The sequence below is a fragment of the Equus caballus genome, chromosome 1, assembly GCF_041296265.1.
Source record: "Equus caballus isolate H_3958 breed thoroughbred chromosome 1, TB-T2T, whole genome shotgun sequence".
Lineage (NCBI taxonomy): Eukaryota > Metazoa > Chordata > Mammalia > Perissodactyla > Equidae > Equus > Equus caballus.
Window position 1 is genome coordinate 40,321,312 of NC_091684.1, and position 21,480 is coordinate 40,342,791.

Consider the following 21,480-nt stretch of genomic DNA (forward strand, 5'->3'; position numbering starts at 1 on the left):
AGGCCTTCAAGAACTCACAGGTAGCTCGTTTAATTCTCTTAATACAGATCTAGTCATTAATTCAATCATATAGTCATTCAACAAACATCAGTTGAACACCTAGGATGTGCCAGGCATTGTTCTAGGTATGTGGGATATGAATAAAATTGGCAAAGGTTCCTGCCCTTGTGGAATTTACATTTTAGTGGGGAGAGACAGATACACAATAAAGCTTTTAAATAAATAAATTACATAGTAAGTTAGAAAGTAATATGTGCTCTTAAGAAAGAGCAAAGTACAGGAACCAGGAGTGCTGCAGACGGGGTAGTCTAGGTAGCACATTACAGTGGTAAACGGAGTTTTCAAGTTAGGTCTCATTTTGAACCCTAAAATGAAACAAGGGCTCGAAGGAGGTGAGCGATTAGGAAAGCGCTGGTGCGGAAGCCCCAGGGTGGAAATGCCTCTGATGTTTGAGAAAAAGCAAGAAGGGCAGTGTGGCTGGAGCGGGCTGAGTGCAGGGAAATGAAATCAGAGAGGCGAGGAAGGTCAGGAGGCCGCATAGATCACCATACGGACTTCCGCTTTTACTTGGAGTGAAATGGGGAGCTGTTGAGGGTGTTGAGCAAAGGAGTGACATAAATGGCATTACGATTTAAAATGAGCCCTTCCGGCACGCTGTTGAGATAAGCCATGGCGAGCAAGGGGGGAGGTGAGCGAACAGTGAGGAGGTTACTGCAGGAATCCAGGGGAGAGGTGATAGTGTCTTGGGTGGTCCAGGGAGGTGGTGGACAGTGGATCAAGCAAATAGAATGTTTAGGCCCTACTGAGGAAATTGAAGCCATTTTCACGTAAGTTCTCCATTTCCAGCCGGAGGAAAGGCAAATGACCTAAGTGCCCCGATTATAAGCAGTTGGTGCTTCAGGGAAGGAAGGAATCCATGTAACAGCACCGGAGAGCAGGCACGACACTGGCAGGCTGTCTTCACCGGCTCCTCACACTTCAGCCATTATCCTGGGAAGACAAGTGGAGCTTGACTTCAAGTGCTAAAGCTCAGATAGACACTGCAACTTGGAGGATCGGAAATATACCGAAACAAGCTACCGGAGCATGCCAAGGGCAGATGGAAAGTACTCAACATCACGCACGGATGAAATATGAATTCCCTTTTCAGAGTGGAGGCTCTGTGTGCTCTGGGGCACACAGTGCAAAGGCAGCCTTTGGAGTCAGCCTGGCTGGGAGTCCTGATCTGTTTGCTAGTCAACCTTACTGGACCCTCCCAGGCTCACTTTCTTCATTCACAATCAGGCCCATCAAGGCCCTACTTTATTGCTTCCGAGTGGCATACGACTAATTGAAAACATTGTCATCAAGCATGCCTGGTTTCACTTCAACCTGCCCCCTGCCCTCCACTCGCACTACAGCCCACATTCCTGTGGCTTGATAACATCTCAGCTACAGCCTGGTGACACATTTAACCTGTAATATACCTCTTGAGCGTTCTTTTTGCTTTAGAGCTCCTGTCTTCTTGCCTTTATCTCTAGTCCCTTTCCCTCATGGCAGCCTACAAAGACACACTCGTTTTCCCCTTTAGATGACCTTTTAAAGAGGAGTAGGGAAGTGTCTGCTTTCTGTTAGTCCTGGCACACAGGGGCTTGGGGAACCGGGCACAGAAGAGGTATGAAAACCATATATTCACAAGGAGCACACGGAGGTCAGCCCTTGTCCCAGTGGCTCAGCTAACAAGCAGCTCCTGGAGCCAACTGAGCAGCTCCCGACAGCACAGAGCGGAATGTGGCAAAAACGGCGGCGTCTCACCCACGAGCGGCCTGGGAGGGGACACGAACCCTCCCCAGATGGAGATTTCACAGCTCTGAGTTTACAGGAGTTTACTATTCCTATTCTTTCCCAGTCTGACGGCCCAATGGCAGAATCCTTTTGGTTTTTGGGTCCCAATTCAATATCTCCAAGTCTCAACTCCTCCCAAGGACGTGGAGAAGCACTCTATGATTCTGCCTTTTAAAGCCAGAAGTAAACAATGCCTAGAATGAAGAGAGGGAAATATCTCACCTGGCACACTGTTTATTTTGTGACCTTTTTAGCCTTAATTCCCTTAACTTTCGTTTTCTTTTCTTTTCTTTTTTTTAATACTTTTTTTGCAGCTAAGCTCAGAATCCTGACCCACTTTCATACACAAAGCCATGTTTTCCAGTATACAGAGAGGAGACTACCAGACAGGGAACAATCTCCTTCAAGACTAAGCACACAGAGAAGAGCCAGCGAGACCATCATCCAAACATGTCATGTTCTCCCTGGCACGCCTTCAACCCGCATGCTGTACTGAACTGAGTAGGCATGAGCAGATGAAGGCACGTCAGAGAGGCCGGAACACCCCACGCCGCCTCGTGGAGTCTCATTTCTAATTGGCCAAACCAGCAGCCTTTCTTTTCCCCAGTGGGTTAGTTCATGTTTTCCAGGAAGGACATGGTGCGATCTACTTAGAGATAAACAAAGGAAATGATCAAAACCTAGGCTGTGGGCTGCAGTGACCTAATCTGATTAAGACACAGGTAGGTGAAGGGTCATTCCCACGCCTTAAATGACAGCGGCCTAAAGGAGGATTTCCTGAGTCTCACTCTTACAGTTTGGAACCTACTTTAGGAAAAAAATGAGCTAGGCCCACCCTTGCTGTTCATTTTGAAAGATTTAAAATTTCACACACTAAAACCATAGGTTTTTTTATACTCATCTGTAACATCTGCAAATCAGAAATATGCTGGGGCCCAAATGATACCTTATTTGTGCTAAAATATTGATAAAACAAGTACAACACTTAATCAGATTAGAAATAGCTTTCAGCCACAACTAGAAGGACGAACAACTAAAATATGCATCTGTGTACTGGGGGAAGTTGGGGAGAAAAAGCAGAAGAAAAAAAAAGATTGGCAACAGTTGTTAGCTCAGGTGCTAATCTTTAAAAAAAAAAAAAGACATAGCTTTCATTGTGTTTTTCTATACTTGTAAGTACTACATGTGAGTACCCACTACATGTCAGGTGCTTCTCTCTTACCCTAGAGGGATATTCCAGGTTAAACATACCAAGGCAGTGTGGTTTGGATTAGGTCAATCCACAAGAATGCAGTTGCTACTGGAAAGATTATTAAAAAAATCACCCCCTCAATGTATGTTTTAAATTAGTTTCAAGCTAAGTCTATGCCACCTTAAGGGCAATCAAGTTGCACTTTTGGCCATAAATAGTTATTTCTCATAGTTCAACATGATTTTTCTCCTGAAGCCAGGATGAATTGGTTGGGCACCCTTAGCATCAACAGCTCCAGCTTAGGGGCCATATACACCTGTAGGGGAATCCAGTTTCCACCCCATAGGAGTTGGGAGTGCTACGGCATCCTATTTAACCTTTTTGTGCACTTTATCTTCATCTATTAAATTGCGGGGGGGGGGGGGGGGGGTGGAATAACACCTTTCCAGAAGAACTCAGTTGAAGCTTAAATGAGGTAAGACATAAACCTATTCTATTACAGTTCCAAGAATGCAGAAGGAAACTCAAAAAAAATTGGTCTCTACTCACCTCCAATGGTTAGAGAAGTGAGGCCATGTAGACTTTATCAGAGAGGATTGATGTTTAACTACTTGCTTCATTGCAATTAGTTTCTGACAGACACGGTCAGTTGTCTCTCCAGCAGCCGCCTACTCCTCCCACCCCGACTTCTTCCTTGCCAGCAGGGTCCAATCTCCCCAGAGATATTCCCTTTTCCAGGCTCCTTTACCCTCAGGACTTGCCTAGTTGGCAAATGAGCAAATCTTGGACAATGGGACCAGAAGGGGGACATCTCTTAGGAGGATTCTGTGAGAAAATTTCACCTCTAAGACAAAGACATATTCTGGAGAATATGTGCCTTTTCATCAGCTGGACATGTGTCTTCATGTAAGACTTGAAAGGCAGCAGCCATCTTGCAACTGGAAGGGTCAAGCCCAAGAAGCAGCTGGTGTGCAGAGGATGGTGGAGGCAAAGGGTGGAATGAGCCTGGCTCCTTGCTGACACTGTTGAACTGCCAAACTGATCCTGCCACCATCTGAATTGTCATTATGTAAGATATAAACGCTATTGTTTAGGGCACTCTTAGGATTCTGTAACATGCTGCCTAATTGATATTGGGTTCCTCCAGCAATATAAGGAAATCTTTAGCTATGTGAATCTGATGACGAAAGTGGTGATTCTGAATAGTTAAAATAATAATAAATAATAATAATAATAGAATTTTGTGAGATTTAACAATTTTCAAAGGAAATGTTCCTAAGATAATATTACATTCTTCTTTGATTGAAATATAAATATTATTTAACTCTTTCTTGATGATTCAGTCTTATTTCAATGTATCTGCCAACAGCAATGCTTCCCTCCGTTTCTAATTTGCTCGCATTTAGAAAATCAATTAAAAAGTAACTTCTTTACTAAACTGCTCTGACTTCGGTCTCTCCCTACTTTTAGTTTACCTTAGATCGCTGATAAAATAATTTAAATTTATCTCTGGAATTAAAGTGTAGACTGGACATGGATCGGAAGGGATGTCCTGTGAGAAAACTATAAACTGATTACAGTGAATGTGCTACACGATTTCTAATCTGGCTGCTCAAAAAGCATTTTGCTTACCTTTTTTCCTCCACTGTCTTCGAGATAAGAGCAAGCTGACTTCTGGACAGGTGAGGTATTATTATAGGCGACATATCACCTTTAATGCAGCAAAAGAGTTATCATCATGATAATAGGTAGTAGGAACAGAAAGCTTCCCTTCCCTGGTTGATTGAAATAATGCATTAACACACATGATTTCAACTCTCACAACAGCCTTATCAAGTAGGAGGCAGTGGAGCCTAGAGACAACACATGTCACCTCGAGGGTCAGACCACCTGGGTTCAAATTCTGACTCCAACCACTAACTGCAGAATCACCTCTTCTCAAACTGCAAAGTGGGGTTGATAATAGTGACTAAGGAAAGAGCTGTTGAGAGGGTGAAGTGAGATAATGCCTGTCAAACATATAGCACAATGCTGGAGTCGGTACGCACTCCACAAATGATGGCTCCTATTATCTCCACTTTACAGATGAGGAAACTAGAGCCTAGAATATGTAGGTAGGTAATTTGAGCAAATGGTGAAGCAGGAACTCAAAACTAGGTGCATAGGATTCCAGAGTTCATCCTCGGTCACAGTGATACTGGTCTTTATCATTTAACAGTCAATGGGGAAATCAGAGGAAGGCCAAATCCTTGGGCCGTGGACAAGAATGACAGGATTTACTGCAGAAATAAAATTTCAGTTCAGCATTACAAATACCAGATTCACAATCTTCTCCCTGCCAAAGAAATAAAACAGCATTCACTCCCTTCACTTGTTTCTTAGGAAGAATGATTCAATGTCTGCAGACTGACCACCTGGAATATGTAGTTAAGAAATTCAAATGCATAATTATTCCACCAAGACACTGTTCAGTTCAAAATATTTGCAGGTTTTTATTAAAAAATCTAAATTGTGGTATTCAAAAGGCATTTCATATGCTCATAAACATGCTAATTTAGCATTCTGTTGTATTTACAACGAGATGATTCAACTAATATGCATCATAAAACATTTGGAAAATAAATTTGAGGTGTCAGGGAGAAATTCATATGTGTATATAATTATTTAGTCATTATAAATCCATATGAGCATGTTAATTTTGTTATCTTGCTGTTGAAATACTAAAATTTCCTGGAAATTATGCATTCTAAAAGATAAGCCACTCCTAAGCCACAAAATTCTAATGTATGTTGAAATGTTTTTATTGCAATTTGCTTTTAAGAAAATACTATCCAGAAGTTATCTAATTCAATGAAGCATAATGAGTCAGAAATAAATTTAAAAAATAATATCATTTTCTTTCTGCCAGTTGCCTGAAGCTCAGAGATGAGGTCAGTCCTTGGGCATTATAAATCAATTTTGCTTAATTTTCATGAATTTCCTAGGGATAGTACTTCAACAAAAATGAATTTAGTCCATCACTACTATTCAAAAGCAAAAGCTATCCTAGAATACATCTCATCAACTGCTTCTCCAATGTCCCCAACTACAGGAATCTTAGCTTTCAATATCTTCCAGTAGACAGCTACAGTCACATTTTTGGTTTTGCAGTAGACAATCTCTTCAAAGCAGTGGACGAAAGCAAAATAGGCTGCGTCCTTCCATAACTTCCCCTGGCAGTCCATTTCGGAATGCTCAAAGAGCCCCTTCTACCGCCAAAGCTGTCAGCAAGTGTCCATCTGCTATTCCTCTTTGCCTACCACTCACTCCCTTCCTGTTTTCCTTCCCTGTAGCTGACATCCCCTTACTTTGTTGCAAAGTTCCTCGGAGTGTGGTTCCTGGGCCACCTGCACTGTAATCATTTGGTGGAGGAGGAAGGCGGTTGCTACAAGAAACAGATTTCTAGGCCCTACCAAGTCAGAATTTCTGGGAAGGGTGCCCCATGGATCTCTATTTTTATCAAGCAGCCCAGGAGATCTTTCTGTACCTTAAAACTTGAGATTCACTGCATCAGAAAAAAACTGCTCTAAGATAGTTACAAATAACCCCCTAAACGCCTGGCCTTGATCAGCTGAATATTCCCTGAATATTTAGAATAAACTCCTGCCGTGGCCTCTATGAAGTAGAGGATTTTCTTTCTTTCTTCCGCTTCCCTCACTCTGCAGCTCAACTATTAATTTTCCGTCTTTTCTCTTAAACCTTTATTCCACAGGACACATTTCTTTCATGGTTCAACTAAAGCTTAATCTGAGCTTTAGCTCTGTATCTTCAAACGTCCTCCATCCACTTCCACCAAGACATCCAACTGTGATTTCTCACTCAATATGTTCCAAGGCTAAATACATCTTTCCCACAAATGAGGCTAGCTCCAAATAAATTCATTCATTCATTCATTTATTCAATATTATTTACCACGCTCCTACTCTGTGCTAGGAGCTAGTGATGCAATGGTGCGCAAAGACACAGACAATATTGAGCTTATGAAACTTAACATTCTGCTAGGGGCAGGAGGTTGAGCAGAGAGGTTTAACGATACTCAACAATTATCTACACAATTACACCATTAAAACTGTGGTAACTGCCACAAAGATGAAACATAGGAAACAGACAGTTATGCATTTTTGGCAAAAATACCTCAGAAGTGATAGTGTGTCCTTCTCAGTGCATCAGGAGACACTGATTTGCACCATTATCGGTAATGGTAACTTTGATCACTTAAGTATGTCTCCAGGTTTCTCCTCTGTAAAGATACTACTTTTTCCTTTATAAATACAAAGTATCTTGTAGGGAGTTACTTTGAGAACACGCAAATATACTTTTGCCCACTAATTTTAGCATCCAAAGACGATTCTTGCCTGAAATAATTATTACTGTGATATTTGAAAATTATGAATTTTCTACTTTCATCCTTCCTTCTACATTTACTAGTTTAGTTGAAGTTTTTGAATGAAAGTTGTTTAACTTTTGCACAAAATTTTAGGCTGTCAAATGGATATATCTTTCACAATATCGGGGTTTTTCATGATTCTTTAGAAGTTCTTCAAACTCACTGATGAGAAAATGTTTAAGTATGTCCACCAATCTTTTATTACAGTAACTTTATGGTTAGATATTTTTGGATAAATACCTTTGATTTGTGTGGAATTTATTTGTAAGTAAGGAGTAAGACAAAGATACAGTTTCTCTTTACCACTAGGCAACATGGCCCTGAGCCTCCTCAACTAGGCTTAGCTTCCCTTCTAATTCTCAATTCTACTTAACAAGGTGATCTGCCCAAACCAGGCTCTTAGGACATATTATTAAATTGAAATAGTCTTTGTCATTTATACCTCAATATAGCTAAAAGGAAAAAAAAGCCTCACAGTGATGGATAAAGTTACAGAGAGAAAGAGAAGAAGAATTGGCAACCCAGAAAGGAGGCAGGCATGCAATTGTGGATGAAGTACCCCAGGTCTGGACTGAGAGCAGTAAAAAGAATGGAGAGGATAAATAGTCACTGGGGGAGATTTTGAGGAAAAAACATAGAACTTGGAAGTTCAGTGGACATATTGGGATACAGGAGCATAAGCAGGCAAAGATATTGTAAATGTTGGTATCTAAGGGCATGGAGATGGCGATGCTTCTGACTTCAAAAGAGAAAACTTCTCCATTTCAATGAATGGTACCAACATTCAATCAACTACACAAAACCTGGCAAATCCTGGAAATAGCCACACTGGATTGGGTCCCTCCCTCAACTCCAGATCCATTCTACCACTTACATCTGCAAATTCATCCTCCAAAATCTCTCTCAAATCTGCATTTTCTCACCATCTTTCCTCACAGCACTCTAATCTCTGCCACCCCTTTTTCTGTCTGTATTGCTGGAATAGCCTTTTAATTGGTCTATTTGTTTTCATCATGCTCCCCTTTGATTAATTCTATACACAACAGGTATGTCATTCAGATACCGTCATTCCTTCACTTAAAACCCTTTAATAGCCTTCCATCACTATTAATATCACATATCCTTAATAGGTCCCACAATGCCGGGTCTGACCCAGCTGCCAACTCACCAGACTTCTTTCGCACCCCCTCCTCCACACACTGGCATCTTTCAGTTGCAGAGATGCACTATGCAAGGTCTATGTAAATGTGCCCCACTCTCATTTCACACTTCCACTACTTCTGCATCTTTCCAGTGTTAGTTTAAGCATCTCTCCTTCAAACAAAATATTTTTGACCACTTCCAGACTAAGTCACACTCTTAATTATATACTCATGAAGAAACATCAGACGTACCCAAATTGAGGTATTTTCTACAAAACAACTGGCCAGTGCTCTTAAAAAATGTCAAGATGATGAAAAACTGAGGAATTGTTTCAGAGTAAAAGAGACTAAGGAGACATGACAACTAAAAGCAATGTGTGATCCTGGGTGGGATCCTGGACCAGAAGAAAGACATCGGTGGAGGTGATTAAAATCTGTAGTTAAAACAAGAGTACTATAACAGTGTTAAGTTCCTGATTTTGATAACTACTGTGATTATGTAAGGTGCTAATACTTGGGAAAAATGGGTAAAGGATATATAGAAATTCTATATACTGTTTTTGCAACTTTTTGGAAGTTTGAAATTATTTTAAAATAAAATATTTTTTAAAAAGTTCAATGAGTACCTTAAAAATCCCTTCAACAAGTAAAAGGACAATAAAAGGAAAAAAAATTGCATCACTTGCGACAGCTATAATATTTATTATCTCTACACTATAGGGAGCATTTGCAGAACAGAAAGAAAGAGATAAAGGGTTGAATAAAAATGGACAAATGGAATGAACAAGTCATAAGAGAAATATAAAAGGGTAGTAACGTGAAAAATGTTTAATCTCATCAGTAATTAACAAACTATGAATTTGAACAGGGTATTTTCATTTATTGGATTTATAAAATTTACATGATTGATCATACTCAATATTAATGAGGATTGGAAGAAAAACTGGCAAGTTTTTTTTATAATATTCATTCCTGTTGACCAAGCAATTCCAAGATTTCCCCATAGACTTTCCTGGCCAAATAATACATACACACAGTCACTGCAGTATGGTTTAAAAGTATTAAAATTTTGGAAACAAAAATAAATAGCCATCAAGAGAGAATTACTTAAAATAAAGAATCTCCTATACATAAAAAACCCTAAGAAATCCACCAGAAAACTATTAGAATTAACAACTACAGCAAAGTTTCAGGGTACAAAACCAACATACAAAAATCAGTTGCATTTCTATACACTAATAACAAACTAGCAAAAAGAGCACTCAAGAATATAATCCCATTTACAATCACAACAGAAAGATTAAAATATCTAAGAATAAATTTAATCAAGGAGGTGAAAGACCTATCTACTGAAAACTATGACGTTATTGAAAGAAACTGAAGAAGACATAAAGTTATGGAAAGATAGTCCATGCTCATGGATTGGAAGAATAAACATAGATAAAATGTCCACATTACCTATTGCAATCTACAAATTCAATGCAATCCCAATCAGAATCCCAATGACATTCTTCACAGAAATAGAACAAAGAATCCCCTATATGGAACAACAAAAGACCCCGAATAGCCAAAGCAATCCTGAGAAAAAAAGAACAAAGCTGGAGGTATCACACTCCCTAAATTCAAAATATATTACAAAGCTATAGTAATCAAAACAGCATGGTACTTGCAGAAAAACAGACACACAGATCACTGGAACAGAATTGAGAGCCCAGAAATAAAACCACACATCTATGGACAGCTAATCTTTGACAAAGGAACCAAGAACACACAATGGAGAAAGGAAATTCTCTTCAATACGTGGTGTTGGGAAAACTGGACAGCCACATGCAAAAGTGTGAAAGTAGACCATTATCTTACATCATACAGAAAAATCAACTCAAAATGGATTAAGGACTTGAATGTAAGACCTGAAACCATAAAATTCCTAGAAGATGGGTCAGCCCAGGTGGCCTACTGGTTAAGTTCAGCACACCGCGTTTCAGCCACCTGGGTTTAGTTCTTGGATGTGGAACTACACTGCTCTATTAGTGGCCATGGTGTGCTGGCAGCCCACATACTAAAAAATAGAGGAAGACTGGCATGGGTGTGGGCTCAAAGCAAATCTTCCTCAGCAAAAAAGAAAAACTCCTTGAAGAAAATATAGGCAGTATACTCTTTGCCACTGGTCTTAGCAGTATTTTTTTGAATACCACGTCACTCAGACAAGGGAAACAAAAGACAAAATAAACAAGTGGGACTACATTAGACTAAAAAGCTTCTGCAAGGCAATGGAAATCATCAACAAAATGAAAAGACAACCCACAAACTGGGAGAAAATATTTGCAAATCATATATCTGACAAGGTGTTAATTTCTAAAATATATAAAGAACTCATACAATTCAACAACAAAAAAATGAACAACTATATCAAAAAATGGGCAGAGGATATGAACAGACATCTTTCCACAGAAGAAGTACAAATGGCTAACAGGCACATGGAAAGATGTTCAACATCACTAATTATTAGGAAAATGCAAATCAAAATTACAATGAGATATCACCTTACACCTGTCAGAATGACTATAAATAACAAGAAAAGAAATACATGTAGGAGAGGATGTGGAGAAAAGGGAACCCTCATACACAGCTGGGGGGAATGCAAACTGGTACGGCCACTATGTAAAACAGTATGGAAATTTCTCAAAAATTAAAAATAGAAATACCATACAATCCAGCAATCCCACTATTAGGTATTTACCCAAAGAACATGAAATCAACAATTCAAAGAGATTCATTGCAGCGTTATTCACAATAGTCAAGACATGAAAGCAACCCAAGTGTCCATCTACAGATGAATGGATAAAGAAAATTTAGTGTGTGTGTGTGTATACATATACATGTATACACACACACACACACACACACACACACACACTGGAATACTACTCAGCCATAAAAAAGACAAAATTGTGTCTTTTGTGACAGCATGGATGGACCTTAAGGGTATTATACTTGGCGACGTAAGTCAGATAGAGAAAGACAAACACCGTATGATTTCACTCACATGCAGAAGATAAATAAACACACATATAGGGAGAACTGATTAGTGGTTACCAGAGGGGAAGTGGCTAGGGGAGGGCAAAAGGGGTAGAGGGCACATGTGTATGTTGACGGATAAAATCTAGACTATTGGCAGTAAACACGATATAGTCTATACATAAACTGATATATAATAATGTACCCCTGAAACTTACACAACATTATAAGCCAATATGCCCTCAATAAAATAATTAAAAAATAAATAAATTGCATAAATAAAATCAAACAAAGAATCTCTATAGTGGATGAAGCCATTAGAAAGGACTTACATCTATATATACTGAACCAGGAAGTTGTTCAAGTTACAGCATTAAATCAAAAAAAAGCAAGTTGCAGAAGAACGTATGAAGTATGACTCCATCCTTGTAATACTAACACAAATGTATTTAATGCATATTGACATTTGCACGAAAAACATCTGAAAAACATACACTGAATTTTTCCCAGCTGTTCTCTCAAGGATGGAGTCATGAAGGATTTCACATTCAATTCATTCCTTTCTGTACAATTCATTACAAGTATGTATCATTTCATAATCATATAAATTATACTTTTTTCAAGCCTATAAGTTTTGAGTAGGTAGCTCCAGAGTTGAGTCTTAGCCCTGATAGTTTCCAGATGTGTGAATTTTGATAAATTACTCAGTCTGTTTCTCCGGTCTAAAGTGAGAAATAATTGTGCTCTCCTTGCCTCAAAATATCATGAAGGAAGTGGTAGGTGTCGTAGTTATTCAAGGGCTTTCTAAACCCAGAGGGGCTGGTCTAGTCTGATGGCTGAGCTGGGTAGCCTTAGTGTTACACACTATGACATGCAGTTGCTGGAAAGAGCAATTTTCTGGCTACAGACCTTCAGGAACACAGAGCCAGCGAACTCTACTGCAATAACCCTTTCAAAGTCAGCCCAGCCAAATTCAAGGCCCCAAGGGCTCACTCTTGCTCCCTTCTGCCTTTATGGTGACATACCAGTCGGCTTCACCCACCTGTTCCTTAATCCTCTGTTCTGGACCAGGTGCAGTGCGGCCCTAGCTCGGGTCCCTGCATCAGGTTAGTCCCCTTCTCACAAACGCACACTGGTAACCTAGTGCCTACCAGAAGAAGTCTAAACACCCCTGCCAGCCCTCCAGTGCCCAAGGTCCGACCGCTTTTCCCTTCTCCTGCATTGTTAGACTTTGTTTCCCTCTGCTTCCCAACATGTTTTCCTCTACTTCCCTTTGATCAAACCCTCTCTGCCCTACCCCAACATCTGCCATTCAGAAGGATGAGTGACATTCTCTCTCAAAATTCTCGCCAACCCTGTGGTTTTCTGATTCCATCCGAAAACAAGCATTAATAAGAAAATGAAACACAGTATCGAGTGCCATTATAAAAACTCCAAGGCAGCCTTGATGTATATGTTATTACATGAAAATGTCTATGGAAATCAGGAGGAAAAAACATACAAAACTTAAAAATAGAAGCATGGATCTAAATATAGCATTAGACTTAGCTCTTAAATAGGTTTTTCTGAGTATGGTTTATTGACCAACTGCATCGGAATCCCCCGGGGAAGATATTAAAATGAAGGCTCGTGGGCCCTGCCCAAACCTGCTGAATAATAATGGATGGGGGTGGGATGGAGGACATTTTGGCTGTTTGAGACTATTTTGAGAAGCACTGCCCTCATTACCTTTCTACATCTTTCAATAATATTATAGTTGACAAAAGAAAAATAACCTTTATCCATAGAATGTGATGGTCATTGACATTCCTTTCAAAGTCTATATTTTAATTCCTTGAATTTTTCATTAATTAGAAAAACAAAGTTCCACACCCACTAATAATTCCAAGTGATTTGGGTTGGTTTTTTTTTTTTCTCTTAAAGTACTATATTGATTTAGTAAGCAGTTTCTCTGTTCTGTTGAACAAAAACAGAAACATAAGAAGGGCTTATTCCAGGCCTCTCCTTTCTAATATCATTCCATCCACCATCTCCATTTGTTGCCCCTGTTAAAGAAAACTTATCTTGTGGAACAGTTCATAAACCAACCTTTCAAGGACAAAACAGATTAGAAAAAGAACTAGAGTCATCCACCAGAAGACTGAAGCATGAGCCCACAGGCATAAAGGCCTGTCTCTATTTCTTCTCGGTGGTTGAAATGCACATTTCCAGTGTTAAAAGTTATGGCTCTAGCAGCAGGATAAACAAAATCACACAGTCCTTAGATGAGCTGAAGTTCTGATTACAGTTTTCTTTCCACCTTTAATTAAAAAGTACACAGATGACTGGTGCCCCAGCCATTCAAGTCTGAAATGTAACAGTCTGAAAAGGGACCACACTGGAGTTTCTCTCTGAGTACCGGCAAAGGCAAAACAGCAGGCAGTGTCCACCAGAGTCAGACAGGGTTAAAAATGAGTCATCACTGGCCTCTTCTTTCCAAGTTAACCCAGAGAGTCATCAAGTCAAACAAGCAAAATGAATAACTCGTGATGGGTCCCTGCACGTCATCTCTTGTATGAGCCCATGGTGAATCTTTGGTTCACTTACTGTGTTACCACTGAAACATAAGCATAGCAAAAGTTTAAAAAACAAAACACCAAATTCACCAAACTCAAATTCTTTCATCTTCAATCAAGTTTGAACTCATAAAATTTAAAAGCAGTTCCTTCAAAAGGAACTGAACTTTAGTTAAATAATAATGCATAACTTACACAAAAGTATAAATCAAAGGATGCAGTCTAATAGTTTTAAAGACGAGATTTTAAAAATTTTCCTCAACTAAACAGTACCCAAGAACTTTACACAAGACCAAGAAAAGCTTTTGCCTCCTTAGAAAAAACAACACTAGTTACAGATTTCTGAAAGTTATTTATGAGAACAAAGAATTATAAGGGCTAACCTAACGTTAAAATATTGAAATCAGCGATGACATATTCCATCCTAAAGAAGCTCTGGAAGAATTAAGAATTTTTGATTCTTTGTTGCTATAGCAATCTTCCTACCTATAATTAAAATGCGGCCTCTTATAATTAGACATAATTACTTCAACAAGTCAAAAAATAGCTAAAATTTACTCTGCTGTTACTCTATAAAATAATCTAACAAAAATGGTTAGGAAACATCATCCTAACTCCACCAGGGCTCAGGAATGGGCGATATATGAGACTCTGGTTGTGTGAAGAAGGGTGGTTAGCATAGAAGATTTTCAGAATACTAATATCTGCCCAATAATATAATGAGTACATATACTCATTTGTAACATCTCTCCTTATACCCAGTGACTCTTTATATACAATGTAAATGTCTCCCTAATATAAGGTATTATATAGTATATAATATACACATTATAATGTATATAATGCATATGTCATATGATATATATACTATGTACATTGTCTAAAATGCATATAATATATATTATATAATTATGTAATATTACATTATACATTATATGTATGATGTATATGTTATACATTATATTAGGGAGACATAGCCTACCCGGCTCCAGGAAAGAATCACCGGGTATAAGGAGAGATGTTATAAATGAATATGTATTACATTTGTCAACTGTTAGACAAAAACAAAAAGTAATCAATGTTTTTTTTTTGAGCAAGATTAGCCCTGAGCTAACAACTGCCACCAATCCTCCTCTTTTTGCTAAGACTGGCCCTGAGCTAAAATCCATGCCCATCTTCCTCTATCTCATATGTGGGACACCTGCCACAGCATGGCTTGATAAGTGGTGCCTAGGTCTGCACCTGGGATCCGGGCTGGTGAAGCTCAGGCCACTGAAGTGGAACTTGAGAACTTAACTGCTGCACCGCTGGGCTGGCCCCCAAAATAATCAACTTTTAAAGCATATGTGAAACACAAATTGGAACACTTCTTAATAAAGAACTTAATGAAAAATGCCATTTATAAGAAACCGAAACATCAAGGAAAAACAGCAAAAATTTTGCGCAACAATCTGGGTACTAATTCTTTACTGAAGACGGCAAATTCTACAATGGAAATTATTGGAGCCCTGGATCTCCAGGAGGACAAGCCCCAACTTTTCTTGCTCCAACCAGTATCCCCAGCACCTGGCATGCAGTACGGGAGACAGTGATAAATACAAGTTAGGACAGCAGGCATTGGAGTCAGTTGTCTCAGTTTGACTCCCAGCTCTATTACCTACCAGCCTATGATACTAAGCAATTTACCTAGCCTCTTTGTGCCTCAATTTTTTAATCTGCAAAACAGTACCTATTGCATAAGATTGTTTTATGAATTAACAATAACAATAACAACACATACAGTACTTAACTTTGTGCCAGACACTTCTAAGTACTCATTTATACTTATTTATTTAATCCTCCCCAAATCTTATGAAATAGAAACTAATATCCCAATTGAAAGATGAAGAAACTGAGGCTCAGAGAAGTTAGTAACTTGTCCAAGGACACACAACCAGTAAATGGCAAAAAGAATTCATGTTCCTAACCACTCCATCATCCTTGACATAACATGTGTTAAAGATTAGTACAGTGCCTGGAATCTAGCACAAGATCAATAACTAATGTTTATTAATAAATATTTGTCAAATGTGTGCAAGATTCTGAGGTTACGCCAGGGCTCAGCAGGAAACAATGCTGTGAGCAACTGATGATGTGCCCCAGGGATGTGGAATGTGTGGGTGATCACGCTTGGTCCATGGGTTTACTATCCCTCTTTCACATGAAACAAAGAATCCTAATGTCTGACTGCCTGAAGTTTTCCTGCCTCCACCTCAGTGCGCTTGGATCTTATGTCAGGCTGTCATTAGCTCACACCAGATTACCACCTTCACTCTGCTAATCCACTCCCCATCCAACCGCCAAAATACTCCTCCGAAAAGATGCTTTCATCACTTCCTCCTTTCAAGGAACCTGCCTTGAATTGGCTACCTCATCAAATCAAAATGCCATCCTCTGGCTTTCAAGGGCGGTAATAAGACATGGAAGGAACATGGCTTTAACTCTAGTTCAAGTGCTTAAGTGCCTACTTATCAAATAAATACTTGATAAGAATGGCCATGGTTCATTACACAGAGAATAGCAGTGTTAGTGTTACTTCAAAACAGTAACAAGCAATTTTTTATTTTATGTTCTTATTTTGGACATAGTCCAATAGGAAAAAATTTTAAATGCTTAAGGATCTCATTTGATTTTTATTCAGAGTGAAACAAGCTTGATTGGAGGAGATAAAGAAAATGTGAATTATTAATAGGCACTATAATATTAATATCCAGGCAAATTCCAGACAGCTTTCTAACCTTTCATCCTGAAATTAGACCATGAATCATAGACTAAACCTCTAATGACTGGGGGTGAAGTCAGAACTATTAAAAAAAAAAAAAAAGGAAGGCATAACATCCTTAATATTCAAGATCATACCATGCACCTATTTCTAAGAGTACCTTGAAAAGTTAACTAGAGCAAATCAAAACTTGTGAATTACTGGTGCTTATATCAAAAGAATGCTTTTAATAAACACAGTTACTAAGTAACCGCAGTCTGAATTAATGCCTCTAAGCCAATCGCATCAAGGGACAAACACAACATGGATTTAATTTAAAATTTAGAAAGAAAATCAAGTAACGTATGCTTTGAAGACTTAGCAATTTGCCAAATGTTTAATTGGCTTTTCCCCTTAGCATGAGGGGATGTAGGATTGTACTAGAAGTTCATCTGATTTGCTTAGAAATGCAAATAACTTCTGACAAAAGGTACATCCAGATGTAGCTACATCCAGATTATTCCTTAGTTGAACATTCTGATGTCAACTCAGGATTTCTGAATGTACATTCACACATCCAATCAGACAATCCACATGTTCAGAGAGCTGGAATAAGCAAGTCCACAGGTCCCAATTCAGTGTTTTTTGTTTGTTTTTGTTTTGTTTGGGAGGGATTGCCATTGTTCCTTCAGTTGAAGAAGCTGGTCTTCTTATCTGAATATATCAACCAGGCTTCAATTTGATGAAATGTTTGGTGATTCATGTAAAGTCATAGTTAAAAAAATCAATAGTAGGGAAGGTAATGTAGTTAGGTTGGGAAAATTAAGACATTCTAGAATTGTTAGTCATTTAACAAATATTTATTGGGCAGCTGCGATCCATTAGCTCTAAAGGACAGAAAGCTTATTCTAATATTTTCAGTGATGACCAGGAGTCATTTCTCCTTGTTTCAACTGAAGTTACTTATAAATCTTTAACAGGGTCAAGAAAAAACACCAGCCTTAGACAGAATCACAAATCCAGTGGTTTAAAAAGTGTATAATTGGTAAATCCATCCTCCAGGAAGGCACGTAGCATTTCCTGGGCAGCATCCACATATTTTTTCTACCCCTCATATTTTGAGCAAGAATTATCAAGCTTTTCTTCTCTGCAAAATGTAACCTCACTCCCTGGAGTGTAGCTGTAAGAGGGCTTGGAAAGAGTCCTTGAAGGAGGTATATGATCAAATTGTGTTTAGTGAAGTCCTCTGTGCTGAAAGTAAAAAAGAGGTAACTATTATTGATAATTCTTTATTTTTATCAGTCCTTCTCAGGAGCCAACCCCAGAGACACTCCCCTCTCCAGGAGCAAATCTCTCTGCTGACGACACCCTTGGGACAATGGTCCTCTCATTTCTCCCTCCAAACCTCTCACTGGCAATGAGTCCTATGAAATAGGGCAAAAGTAGGCAAGCAAAGAAAGGCCCCCTCTGCCTGATCACTTAAATGGTGTTATTTTACAAAAGAGTGTAAGAAAACAAGTTTCTTCTTAAAATTCCCAAGAACCAGTTGATACATAAATTACAGTTTAAGTATATTCAAAAGCAGATTCCCAAGAGGCAAAGAATTTGCCATATACACGCTCGAACAGAAAACAAGCAGCCAGTTCATTTTCCAGGGAGATCCCAGTCACACATCATGCCTTTGAATGAAGATGCGGGAACGGAGCAAATGGTAAACAAGAGGAGCCTATTTCTCGAAGACATTAACTTGCATGAAAAACAACCATAGATATTTACAGTGTAGCTACAAAATGCCAACATGATAGTTGCAGAGCACATTTTGAAGTTCGATTTACCATCCATCTCACAAACATAAGATTGCCAATTGGATAAGGGCTGGAAAAAAACAGAACACAGTGGCTTAACCTCTGGGGAACCAACCATAGAAAACTACTCCCCAAAACTTGAAAGAGGAAATCAAACATTCAGGAGTAATTTATCTACCGGAACAAATTTGCCATACTGACCTTGACAGGGCCTTCAATCATGAGATCATAAATCAGCATCCCAGTGATTTCCATGATAATTTTGGAAACTCCTTCAAACCTAGGACTTCATTTTATTCTCAGTGATTAGTAGGGTGATTAGAAAACAGTGCACTCGCTAGAGCTTACTTTGAAAGATGTCTGTTTTACTTACTACCAAAAGCTAATTTCCAGAAAGCCACCCCCACCCCCAGGCCATCCAAACACACAAGATTTTTTCCAATCCTCTAGATCAGGTTCTGTTTCCTGAATTATTTATCACTCATGTAATTTTTTTTTTTTAATTTTAGCAATTATAGCACTTTAGGCTCGTGGCTATCAGAAGGGTGGGCTGTTTTAGAGAGTTCTGGAAAATTGTTTTAGTGACATTTCACTTTGTGAATTTCATTAAAGCCTTTCGGCTCGGACCTAAATTATTCAGGTGAGGGAAAATGTCTTAAGAGTCGCTCAAAAAAAGTATACATAAAAGTAAACATCACCTAGAAAGGCGTGCCACACGTCCTGCAGGTGTAAAGGTCTATTTTTCCAATCCTCGGCCCTCTCTTCCTCACATCACGCACTCTCAGCCAGTGTATGACCTCTCTCAATGCCAGCACCATCTCCCAGGCTGCATCCCAAGTCTGAACCAGAAACACACGCGTATAGGTCACTGCCAGAGTCCCGCCTGGCCCCTAGGAGCGACAGCTTCCTGCCTTCCCCACAGAGGTGAAACTAACCCCTTAGGGTCTGGCTGCCGGGCGCACAGCAGCAGCGCAGGCGGCGGAAGCCGATCGTAGGACTTGCAGGAAGGAAGTGAGCAGCCAGCAAAGCGCATTTTCTAACCGCAGAGCAAGCCCGGGACTGGACGTCGCCAGGGGAAGAGGGGCCGGCACGCGCCAGGCCACCAGACACACGCACCCGGCGTGCACACTCGCCTGTGCGGGGACGCGCTCACACTCGCGCGCGCGCGCGCCTACTCACCAGCAACCTCTAATGTCCGGAGCCCGCGTGGGACGGCGATTGCAGCGGCTGTCCCCGCGCCTGCCGTGTGTCCTTGGCATCCGTCTGGCAGCTGCAGCCTGGGCCGCGGTGGCTTTTTACTAGAAGGCACTGCAGCCGGGTGATATGGCACCCAACCGCGAGGCGCCGGGTCGCTTGCCCCAGCCGTGCCTCCTCCGCTTCCCCTCTGCAGACCGATGGAGCTTTGCTAGTTCCAGTTGCTCGGGCTCTGGTGCGTTGTTCTCCTCCTCGTCCTCCTCCCCTTCGTGGCCGTGGCTCCTCAGCGCCGGGGGCGCACAGCTCCCTCGAAAACCCACACGCAGGCCGGTCGATCACAAGCCTGCAGCAGCCGTCCCTGCTGCCGCCGCTGCAGGAAAAGAAACTGTCACTGCGATGGTCCCGGCCTCCCCTGCCCCGGCCCCTAGGTGCCGCCTCCGCTTCTGCCTCCGCCCCCTTCTCCGCGGCTGCGGCCTCCCGCTTTCTGCGGAAAAAGCTCGCAGGTGGAAGCAGGTCACTGCGGCTGGCCTAGAGCGAGAGTAAAACGAAGTGCGACTTTCTCATGTGAAACCCTGCACGTCCACTCCTCAGCCCAGAATCACCCGGAGTCTCATTTTGCTCCACCATCAATTTCATCGAGGTGGACCGGAGTGGATGCCTTTTAAGACTGAAGTGCACGCATGCCGTGATGCAGCTGGGTTTGACGGTGAAACTCGCTTTGGAGTTGCAGGAAGGATAAGGTTTTGGTGAAAATCCGCTTTATCCTTCATATTAGGAATTCTACCTTGAAATTTATTTATAACCTGCCCCCACCATGAAACACTTTAGTGTACTCGGGTAATGCAAACTGTTATCATATCTGCTGGATATTATATTATTCTCATGTGCCATGTTTTCAGTATGGTTCTGGCACTGTGCCGGGCACTCAATACATGAAATCTTATTTCATACTCTCCACAGCCATATAAAAGGTATTCTTATTTTTCCCATGACTGAAACACAGAGAAGTAAAGTAATTTGTCCCAGGTTACCCACCCAGAAAGTAGTAAAAATTAAGATTTAAATTCTGATCTAACACCAAAAGTGATTTCTATTGGCTGGGCAGATTGTATTAATTAATAAACATTTTGCAAACACTGCTCCTTCTAGATGCAACACAGGCACTTTCCCACTTTTCTTGAGTTTGGTTCAGAGGTTTCTTCCAAGTGAGAGAAGTGACTGCAGAGACGGGTAGTGGAACATCAGCTTTTCTTAATCTGCTTCTCCCTGGGAGACAGACTTCTAGCCCTGGCTCTGCCACCAACTGAGCTGTTTGGAGTCAGGCATTTCATCTGCTTAGGCCTCATCTCAGCATTGGTTTTTAAAATGAAGAGATTTGACTATTAGAGGCAGCCTGCAGCCTTGATTTTTAAGAAGCAATGGTGTCATTGTTTTTCTGTTTTTGAATTTGGTTCCAAATTTTAAAATCAGGAAACTTCACAAAAATTCAGACTTTTGGCGTGTTCTGAAAAGTTGGAAGAACTGACAACCTTTGGTCCATGGTGGATTCTAGTGGCAGGCTCCATCAGCTGGAGCCAAGTAGTA

General features: G+C 40.3%; 1 protein-coding gene across 11 annotated transcripts in view; it reads right to left on the reverse strand.

Moving 5' to 3' along the window:
• STAMBPL1 (STAM binding protein like 1) overlaps window positions 1-20,570 on the reverse strand; it is a 74,693-nt gene extending 54,123 nt beyond the window's left edge. For 3 of the 11 annotated variants that reach the window (XR_011437104.1, XM_070262398.1, XM_005602372.4), the window contains exons 1-2: window positions 19,882-20,299; window positions 19,401-19,541 (exon numbers count right to left, since the gene is read on the reverse strand). The gene's annotated coding sequence lies outside the window, so the exon portion shown is untranslated. Of the gene's footprint in view, window positions 1-19,400; window positions 19,542-19,637; window positions 19,848-19,881 lie in introns of those variants that run through there. The other 8 variants (XR_001378876.3, XM_070262386.1, XR_011437108.1 and 5 more) reach the window with 7 other exon arrangements.
• Between the last annotated feature and the right edge of the window lie 910 nt (window positions 20,571-21,480).